Genomic DNA, 11,015 nt, shown 5'->3' on the forward strand with positions numbered 1-11,015 from the left:
AGAGAGGGAGAAGCCGACTTCCTGCTGAGCTAGGAGCCCAATGCGGGGCTCAATCTCAGGACCCTGGGATCAAGACTTGAGCCAAAGGCAGACGCTGAATCCAGTGAGTCAACCCAATGACTTGACTACAGTCACTCAGCTAGAAACTAGAGGAAAAGGGGCAAACCATGTTGTTTTTGACTCTAGAAATTCTCTTTTTTAAATTATTTTGTATGCTGTTTTAGTGATTGCTCTAAGTATTACATTATGCATACGTGACTCGTCACCTGTCTACTGGGCTGATATTTTACCCGTTTGAAGTATAGAAACCTTACCTCCCTTTAAATCCCTTACCTTCCCCAGTGTCTGTAAGTGTTTCAAAATTTCCTCTAGCTACATTTTGGGCCATGTTAGATATTATACTTTTTGCTTCAACCATCAAACATAATATGGAAAACTCAAGAAGAAAACAAAAGTCTGTTTTATTTACCCATATTTTAAAATTTTATTGATTTATTTTTTTCATTTTCATTTTTCTTTTTTTCTAAGTAGTGTCCACACTGGGCATGGATCCCCACACAAGCCCCGAACTCACAACCCTAAGATCAGAACCTGAGCTATCGAGAGTCAGATTCTTAACTGACTGAGCCACCCAGGCACCCCTACTTATTTATTTATTTTAGGTAAACTCTGCCCCCAATGTGGGGCTCAAACTCAAGACCCTGAGATCAAGAGCCAGTCAGACGTGCCCTACCCACATTTTTATTCTTTCAGTTCTTTCCTGACCTTCCAGGAGTCTCTGTTAGCATTCTGAGTAGGGAAACACCCCGTTCTCCTGCATATCCCCTTTATTGCTGAACTCACAGCACTTCTGACACCAGACTTTTGTTTTTTTTTCTCCCTAGGCAGTTTGCGTGTCCTGTGATTTAACACAATTCTGACACTGTTGACCTGAAGGTGGGGTCCGGTCCCACCAGTTGAAGGCTCAGTCCCACAAGACCGCCCTCACCCTACGTTAGATTCCAGTCACAGGTGGGTTGTCCCCTGTGCTTCTGAGTTCCCCCGGCACCCTCGCTGGGTTTGGTGAATTTGCTAGAGCAGCTCACAGTTTACTTCCTGTTCACAAGTTTATCATAAAAGGATACGATAAAAGATCCAGAGGAACATCCAGATGGAGAAGAGCCTCGGGCAAGGTGCATGGGAAAGGATGCGCCAGTCTCAGCATCTCCGTGCGTTCACCAACTCAGAAGCCCCCAGGACCCTGTACTGCTGGGAGTTTTATGGTGGCTTTACCACATGGGCACGAGGGATCATTAACCCCATTTCCAGCCCCTCTCCCCTCTCTGGAGAATGGGAGGTGGGGCTGAAAATTCTAAGCTAATCACAGCTTGGTCTGTCTGGTGACCAGATCCCATCCAGGAGCCCATCAAGAGTCACCTCTTTAGAACAAAAGACCCTGTCATCACCTAGGAAATTCCAAGGGATTGAGGAACTGTCAGGAACTGGGGTCAAAGACCAATTATTAGAATAAAAGATTTTGCCAATGCTCTTATCACTTAAGAAATGACAGTGGTTTTAAGATCTCTGTGCCAGGAACTGGGGGCAGATATGTATTTGTATATGTATATACAGACTATGTATGTATATACATACACAGATATGTATATTTATAGAGCAATTTATTTTATTTTCTATTTTCTACTATATATAAAATATATATATGTTTTCTATAATAAATAAGCAAATAAGTAGGTAAATCTATCATCTCGTACATTTCCCTCCTGCTTCAAGAACTTCCTTTAGCTAACAAATTCTCTTAGTTTTCCTCCAATGAGAATGTCTTTATTTTTCATTCCTTAAGACTAGTTTTGCCAGCTAGAGAATCCAGGTTTATTACCATACTCAAGCTTGTCCATGTCCCCAGTGCACAGTAAGCCAATGTCTGACTGGGACACTGGTTTTGAACCAAAGAAAGCTTTATTATCAGAAGGGCAGCCCAACGAGAAGGCAGGGGATCGTTCCCAAAGCTGCCTCGCCTTCTTGAGTCTAGGGACAGCCTACGTGCGGGAGAGGAGTGTAGGCGGTTTCTTGGAACCTTGAGTGGCGGGATTGGGGCCTTGAAACGGTCTGGAGCTGAGCATTCTTCTGGACAGTGAGGCACTCTGGGACCTGGCACGTCAGCTATGTCGATAGACCAATGTTACCATCCAGTCCTCATCAGTGTGTAAATGGGATAGAGGTGGACAAGGTAAAGTGAATTAGGTAAGGAACAAAATGTGGAGCTAAGTTAATAATGCAGCTACTACAGCCGTAGTTCTACTTCCGCTTTCAGAGTAGGTCCCAGAGCCAGGTGTCAGGCTCAGACTGACAGTGCCTTTCACCGCTCAACAAATAGGCCACTTCTTCTGGCCTCCTTGGTTTCTGATGACAATTTGCTTTCCTTTGAATGGTTTCCCTTTACAGACAAGGTGCTGTTTTTCTCTCTCTGCTTTCAAGAACCTTTCTTTGTCTAGTGTTTTGAAGTCTGATTACAATATATCTTGGGATAGATTTCTTTCCATTTATTTTGGGAGGGGGTTACTCACCTTGAATCTGTAGGTGTATCTGTCTTTTGCCAAACTTGGAAATTTTTCTCCTAGAATTTCTTCTTAATTTTCTCTTCATGGTTTAGTAGTTTTTAGTTTATTCACAGAGTTGTACAACCATTACCATAATCAATTTTAAGAGCTTTTTAAGAACAAGGCACTCTGTACCCATTAGCAGTACCTTTCCAGGACCCCCTTTCTCCAGCCTTTGGTAACCACTGATCTCCTCTCTATGGATTTGCCTATTCTGGACATTTCACACGTGCAATCCCACAATACATGGTCTTTTGTAACTGGTGTTTTTGAGTGAGTGTCATGTTTTCAAGATTCATTCATATACATGTGTCAATACTTCATTTGGTTTTATTGCCAAAAAATACTTCATTGAGTAGATAAACCACATTTTTATTTATACATTCATCAGTTAATAGACATGTGTTTCTACCTTTTAGCTCTTATAAATAATGCTGCTATGAACTTTTAAAAAAAGATTTTAAGTAGTTTCTATACCCAACATGGGGCTTGAACCTACAACCATGAGATCAAGAGTCACATGCTCTTCTGACTGAGGCCAGCCAGGTGTCCCTGCTATGAACATTTTTGCGTCAGTTTTTGTGTAGACCAGTTTTTTCTTCAGGGTATATACCTAGGAGTGGAATTGCTGGGTCATACCGTGATTCTATGCTTAACTCTTGGAGGAACTGCTAACCTGTTTTCCACGGTGGCTGCACCACTTCACATTCCCACTGGTGACGAACAAGGGTTTCTCTACATCTTTGCCAATATTTGTTCCGTCTTTTGATGATAGTTACCCTAGTAGGAATGAAGTGGCATCTCGTCGTGGGTTTGTTTTTTTTTTTTTACATAATTCTTTTTTTTTTTTTAAGATTTTATTTATTTATTTGACAGAGAGAAAGAGATCACAAGTAGGCAGAGAGGCAGAGAGAGAGGGGGAAGCAGGTTCCCTGCTGAGCAGAGAGCCCGACGCGGGGCTCCATCCCAGGACCCTGAGATCATGACCTGAGCCGAAGGCAGAGGCTTCACCCACTGAGCCACCCAGGCGCCCCTCATTGTGGTTTTGATTTGCATTTTCCTAATGGCTAAGGACGTTGATAATCTTTTCATGGCTTGTTGGCCATTTGTTTATATTCTTTGGAGCAATGTCTATTCAGATCTTTTGTGCATTTAAAAAATTGGGTATTTGTGTTTTTATTGAATGGAATAGTTCTTTATAGAATCTAGATACAAGCCCTCTATCAGATATATGATTTACAAAAGTTTTCTCCCGTTCTGTGGGTTGTATTATTATTTTCTTATTTCTTGGGCTTTTTTTTTTTCCCAACCTCACCCACTCACCCACATCCTACTGGGACATTAATGACAGAAGCTTGAGATCTTTTGCTGTAGTCCATGTCTCTCAGGCTCTGTTTAGTTTTTGTAGTCTGCTCACTCTCTGTTGTTCAGATTGGGTAATTTCTATTGTTTAAGTGTAAACCAACAATACTAGGAGAGGGGTGGGAAGGGTGGGAGGGATGACAAAGGGGCATAAAGAAAGTTTTGGGGCTAATATGTTCATTATTTTGGTTGTGATGATTTCACAGCGGTTTCATGTGCATATGTCAAAGTTTTGGTAAGTTTAAACATGGGCAGTTTATGTTGTTTATTTTTTTTTTAATTTTTTTTATTTTTTTTAAAGATTTTATTTATTTATTTGACAGACAGAGATCACAAGTAGGCTGAGAGGCAGGCAGAGAGAGAGAGGAGGAAGCAGGCTCCCCGCTGAGCAGAGAGCCCGATGCGGGACTTGATCCCAGAACCCTGAGATCATGACCTGAGCTGAAGGCAGAGGCTTAACCCACTGAGCCACCCAGGTGCCCCAGTTATGTTGTTTAAACCTGAGACTGTTAAAGAATTACACTTAAAACCAGCAGGGGGCAGGGAGCGCTCCTCCAAATAGCCCCTGTTCCGTTTATCCAATGCTGCAGTACCCACTACAACATAGAAATTGATGATTCTAGTAGAAACGCAACTCTACTCTCTCAAAGAAATATTTTGTAGTTAGGAATGCTTGCTTACTTCATAGATAAATCATCCAATTTGCAGTGCTAGAGTGGGATCCCCAGGGGACGGGGACTATGAATGTCTCCTAGCATTTATAATATATCTGCTAGCAACGAGATTCAGTTTAATCTTTCAGATTTGTGCTACACTGTCTTGAATGAATCACATTTGCTCTCCTTCCTCTCATGAGGATAGTCAAACTTCTTTCAGCTGCAGATCACTGCATTCAAACTAAGGTTCACAAACCCCAAGCGTAAGTCAGGGGTGGGGAGCCGCTGCAGGAAGCTTGCGGGATCTGGGGACCGTAGTGCAGAGTCCGCCAACCTGCTGTGTGACATCAGTCATGTTGCTTAACCACTTTACGCACCTCCAGCGCGCAGTCTCAGCTTTCTAAAAATGAGGAATGACATGAATGTTGCTTATAAAATCGACATTGCCTGCCGGGGCAGTCCAGGACCCATATCAGAGGGAGGGGAGCATGTGAGGCAGGGCCATGGAGGAGAGGGTGGCTGATGGCCTACAAGGGACAAGTGGCAGACCTGGGAGCGGAGCCCTCTAGTTTGGGCACTCTTGGACCTGGGTAAGGTCGGCCTGGCTCCTCTCACCAGTCCAACCCCGCAGCTTCTAAGGGTTCATCTTTTTAGGAAAAAGCAACACTTGGCTGGCAAACGAGACCTGGACACAGGGCAGAAGGTGCCTCACTTGGAGCATACTTGGGACCAATGACTGTCCTTCTGCCATAAACTCTACCAGGCAGGTGCACTCCTGCCTTTTTCTTAGCATGAAGTCAGCCATCCCAGACCCTCAGACATTTGTTCTATACTTTGGTGTTGAGATCCTCATCCTTACAGAGAATACTGTTAGGCATGTGTTTATGCATTTATCATTGGCTGTGGTCACTCCCCGGGAAGAAAGCTGCATCCTTCCTCCTGGGTGTCCATGGAGGGCCCGCACCGCACAGCAGAGCTGTTTTATTTTTGTCTCATTGTGCCCCTGGAGATAAGCTCAATTCATGTCTAGTAAACATCAACCAGGAGATTCTCTCTTTAAGCACATTGCGATACAACTAAAAAATCAGGGTAAGATTTTCATCTTACAAATGCGGCTGCTGGTGCAAAAGTATGGATCCTAGTTCCATGGGGATTCAACATCAGTCAAAACTGATGTTAAACTCTCTTCAAAGTATGTCATCCTTAGGGCCCAGGACAGAGGACCAGGATAGATTTTCTCTGCCTCCTGAGGCCAGGCCTAGGAGAAGTCTCTTGGGGCAGATGCCAGAGGTCACATCAAGGGTAGGGGGGATTGTCACCAGCATGGCCAAGGGCATTCATCCAGGGCAAACACAAGCCAATGAGTCAGTCTCTGTGGCTCTCAGGAAACCTCTTGATAACTTTTTTTTTTTTTTTTTTAAGTAGTAGGCTCGACACCCAGCATGGAGCCCAGTGAGGGGCTTGAACTCATGACTCAGATCAAGACCTGAGCTGAGATCCAGTCGGACGCTTAACTGAGCCACCCAGGTGCCCCCATACCTCAGTCTCTTAAAGGGGGAGTTTGGGGAGCAGGTGGCTCAGTGGGTTAAGCCTCTGCCTTCGGCTCAGGTCATGATCTCAGGGTCCTGGGATCGAGCCCTGCATCAGGCTCTCTGCTCAGCAGGGAGCCTGCTTCCCCCCTCTCTCTTTGCTTGCCTCTCTGCCCTCTTGTGATCTCTGTCTGTCGAATAAATAAATAAAATCTTTAAAAGGGGGGGGTAGTTTGGCCTCACTCAGGCCCTTTGCTAATGCTGGGTTCACAGCAGTCTTTAGAGGAGACCCCACAGATGTACCCCTTCCTGATGTCCCCTTGGTGAGCACCAATCTTGCCATGTTGCAGTCTCTTCCTGCCTAGATGCTGCCCTGCCCTTTCCAGAGGCCCCACAGACATTGTGGTGGCAACACCCTTTGGGGTTCTGGCATCTCCTTCGGAGAAAGGCTTCCCCTCCAACCGCCAGCTGTCCTTACCTAGTCCCCCAGGGGGGGCTTTATGCCTGTTAACCCCACATTTGTAGGCTGTGACTAGGCCTCCAGTAGCCCTTGCTCTCTGCTTCCAGGGTTGGATAGGGCTACTCGCCTCCCCAGAGCCATCCAGGAAGCTTTCAGACTGGCAGCCCCCAGCACAAAGCCGGTAGGTAGCCTTCAACAGGGAGAAACCACTCCCACCACTGGGCCATCCAGCCCCTCTTTCCCTGTATTGAAATAAAACTTGGAGGAATTCCTGTCTCCCCCCACCACCAACTTAAGGTCTTATTTATTTATTTGAGAGCAGCAGTGAGCACAAGGGCAGGAGGGGCAGAGGGAGAGGGAGAAGCTGACTGCCCACTGAGCAGGGATCCTGCTGCAGGGGCTCCATCCCAGGACCCCTGGGATTATTACCTGAGTCGAAGGCAGATGCCCAACCAACTGAGCCAGCCAGGCACCCAGGAGTTCCTTATTATTACGTTGTGTGGGAGGAAGACAGCTGCTTCAAAGCACTGGACCCTGGACAGGAAAGGATTTTGCTGGCGTGGGGGGAGGGGTACGGGGAAGTGGGTATAGGCACTGAGAACAAACTGCACTACTTCTAACAATGGAAACAAGAGCAAAGTTCTAAGCATTCTGTCATCAAAGTTTTAGCAAAATAAGATTACAGGTTTCCCTGCTATGGGCAAGTACAGCATTGCTATGAAACACTCCCTGAGCCAAAGTGGCATAATTTGAAGACGCGATTACCATTAATTTATTGGGAAAAACTTTTGAGCATTCCCAGACCCCAAAAATAACCTCTCGGGGGCTTTTTTGATATCTTAGGACGTATCTTGCTCATGTATGCACAAAAGAAACTGAGATAAAGTACAGATTCAAAGCTCTGGCGGCTGGAGGCTGAGGCTGAGGTGTAGTTCCTGCGGAAGGCGCTGGGCGGCGCTACTCCCGCTCTGGGCCCTCGCTGCCTCTGGGATGGCTCGCCGAAAAATAAACACTGGACGGCTATTTTTGCCTTTTCTCATAAGAGCAAAATCCAATCTGGAGTTCTTACAGTTGGCAAAAATAGGTACGGAAGTAGGTTGTTCATTAAAGTGAAGTGGCCTAATGCAAGCTTTTAAACAGCAGGTACACCTGGCTTGGTTGGCAAGAGTAAGAACAAAAGGACCCTTGAGAAGGAAGGATTGCTTATTTCTCAGAAACTGCATTTACTCAGGACCGAATAGAATTTCCCAGCTGGAGTGAACAGGGTTTGGGGAAAATGCTGCGAGGACAGGGTTTGGGGAAAATGCTGCGAGGACAGGGGGTTTCAAGATAATTCAGGAAAATGCAGTCTTTTACAACACACACACACACACACACACACACACACCCCTCAGATGTCCTGTGTGTTCTCAAGGTTGTAGTATTGTCAGGGCTTTTGAGCCCTTGAGGTTCACAGGAGCAAAGTCTGGTGTCCCCTCAAGTAGGGAGCCATGGGGGAGTTTCAGTGACCATCTGATTTAAGCGTGTGAATCAGTCACCAGATTTATAGTTTTCACACCTTGAGGTTGGTTAGGTAATGAGAGCTTATACATAGTGTCTTCATGGCCCTTAGAGAAGCTTTTGAGACCATTAATACATCGACTTCTCCCACTCAAAGTTAGGAGGACTGAGAAATCCCCGGAGGATCTAAGAATCAGCTTGAAGTGGGGGAGTGCACTTGGATGGAAGCCATAGTGCCCTCCCCCTCACCCCTAGTACAGTTCTGTCGTCAAATGACCCACTCCATCCCTGGGTCCTGAGTCTCCTTTATAACGGAGCCCTCACTGTCACAGACTGGGATGACTCAAGTTCTGGATAGCACCCGGGCAGCTGGTCACCCGAGTGGACGGGGTGGGGCGGTGTGGGGGAGTGACTGCCTGCCCAGTGGACAGGGCAGCAACCTCCCAGCTGCTGTTAACTCAAAGGACGCTGCTGGCTCCAGGGGGCCTCTCCCTAGGACTTCCCAGCCTTTCTATGGATGAAGATCCCTACTTAAAATTTAAAAATCAACAGATAAAAAGCACAGATGGGCCCCCTACCGGAGACATGATAATAGTAGGTGCACTTCTAGTAACTGTGATAAAAAATGTAAAACCTATAAAAGGCTGCTCTGAGTTCAGCAGTGTTTTTAAATGATGCTGTATGGTAGGTATCACAAACACATAGACACATACTTGAAAAAGAGCTCCAAAGAGTATATAGATGTTTGTACCACAGATAGATACTCACTTACAGTCCTCAGGATTATCAGGCCAGGGACCACAGGTTTATGAAATCAGAGACCCCCATTTCCCATAGAGAGCAGCATTCAGCAGTATGCGTGCACGCGTGCGCGCGTGCACACACACACACACACACACACACACACCTGCTTCACTTTGACTAGATCAGGCTAGAAGGTCTATGGTATCCATGTGATCTCTAAGACCCTACAGGAATCCCTGGATCTCAGTGGTGATGAGGCTGAGGCCGGGACCCTCCGGTATCTTCCTGGTCAGTGGTTCCCAAACCTGGCTGTCCTTAAGAACCCTCTAAACCACTTCTTTAAAAAAAGGCTCCTGGGGTGCCTGGGTGGTGAAGTTGGTTATCCATGTAGCTCTTGCTTTTGTGCTCAGGTTGTGATCTTGGGGTTGTGAGATCAAGCCTCATGTCAGGCTCCATGCTCAGCATGACTCTGCTTGGGATTCTTTCCGTCTCCTTCTGCCCCACACCCCCATTCTCTCTTCCTTTCTTTCAAATAAATAAATAAATCATTAAAAAAAATACAGATGCCTGTTTCCATCCTTGGGCAACTGGATGAGAATCTCCAGGGCTTGGGCCCTGTCCTGTATTTTTTTTTAAAGCTCCCTAAGTTCATGTTGTGCATGGAAAAAAAAAAAAAAAAAAAGCTGGGTTCATCCCACACATTCATCCCCAAACCAAAATCCCCGATAAATTATGGTGCATTTAAAGAACATTACACCATTACTGTGTTGCGCCTTGGTGAAATTGGCAATTAATTCCCTTTCTGGGAGACTCTTTACTTTTGATTCCTTTGATCTCAGAGAGATGAACTTTCAAGACACCAAGAGACGGAGACTAGCAAAAATATTGCTCAACCCCAGCCTTCTTTCTATCAAGGGTAAAATTTCTCCTAAGTCTGAATGTCCTGGACTCTGGAGGTGGTGGCTCACTTGTCCTACAGGTGGACACACAGAGGGGTTTGGCTGCCATCCATACCCAGGCACTGAGGGCATGAGCAGGTGGGTGAGGGGGTGTTCTAAATGGTTGCTTATATCCCTAAAAGCCAAAATCACAGGTCTGGATCATAGCCTGGCTTGACTCCATCCTCCTTCAGGACCCAAAGTGTGCAACTCTTCACTAAACAATAAGCAAACCCAATCTCCAAAGACTGATCAGACAAGGCAAGTGTGTGGACAGACCTACATGATGTTGCTACCTGAGGTTATCTTCCAGTAAGGGGACTAACAGATACTAGTGAAACTTGCCTGAGAACATGGGCCCTGGTTTATTTTCTCTGTCCACTCTCCTGAGAAGGAGAAATCATCACACCATGGGGTTAAGGTGTTGAGAAGGCTGCCAGAACAACGGCTCCGGGGTTAATTCAACAATAGTCCACCAGTGTAATTTAGTAGAATAACAGCTTAAAAGGGAAAAGCCTTGTGATGTCTCTAACAGAGACCAAAGAAAACTGATCAAAGTCATACCCACTCTTGATAATATCTCTTGGCAAACTTTAAGTAGAAGGGAACACCCTAAATGTGATAAGTGGTCCTGACCAGAGTAAACATGGAATTTAATGGTGAAAACTCAGAAACATTCCTTCCATTCAAAGAGGGAATATGACATGCATGCCTGCCTGCCTCTCTATCATTCGGTCCTGTCCTGGAAGCTGACCCAGCATAGCAAGACAAGAGAAAGGACAGGAAGGGACAAAGCAGTCTTCATTTACAGGGGATGTGATTGTCTACCTATATTATTATATTATCCAAGAGGATCAATGGATAGACTCTTAGAGTGAATACAAGTGAGGCTCAAGGTGGCCTGATACAGGTGACCCCACAGGAAATCATCAGGAGGCCAGTGCCTCAGAATGGTCAGTTAGAAAAAGTAACATCAAAGTAATATCAAAGAGATTCCAACCATGATAGCAACACAACTATAAAGAACACAGGAACACACATAACAGAAAATTTACAAGATTTTTAAGAAGACAGCTAATCTCTACTGAGGGACATAAACATCTTGATCAAATAGAGATGTGATGTTCATGGATGAGAAGACTTGGTGGACAGTTGTGTACATGGATCTGGAACTTGGGGGAGAGGCAGAGGATAAATGGACTTGGGAGTCATTGACGTGGATCTGAATG

Source organism: Lontra canadensis, unplaced genomic scaffold (genome assembly GCF_010015895.1).
Source record: "Lontra canadensis isolate GAN:19392208 unplaced genomic scaffold, GSC_riverotter_1.0 scaffold144, whole genome shotgun sequence".
Classification (NCBI taxonomy): Eukaryota; Metazoa; Chordata; class Mammalia; order Carnivora; family Mustelidae; genus Lontra; species Lontra canadensis.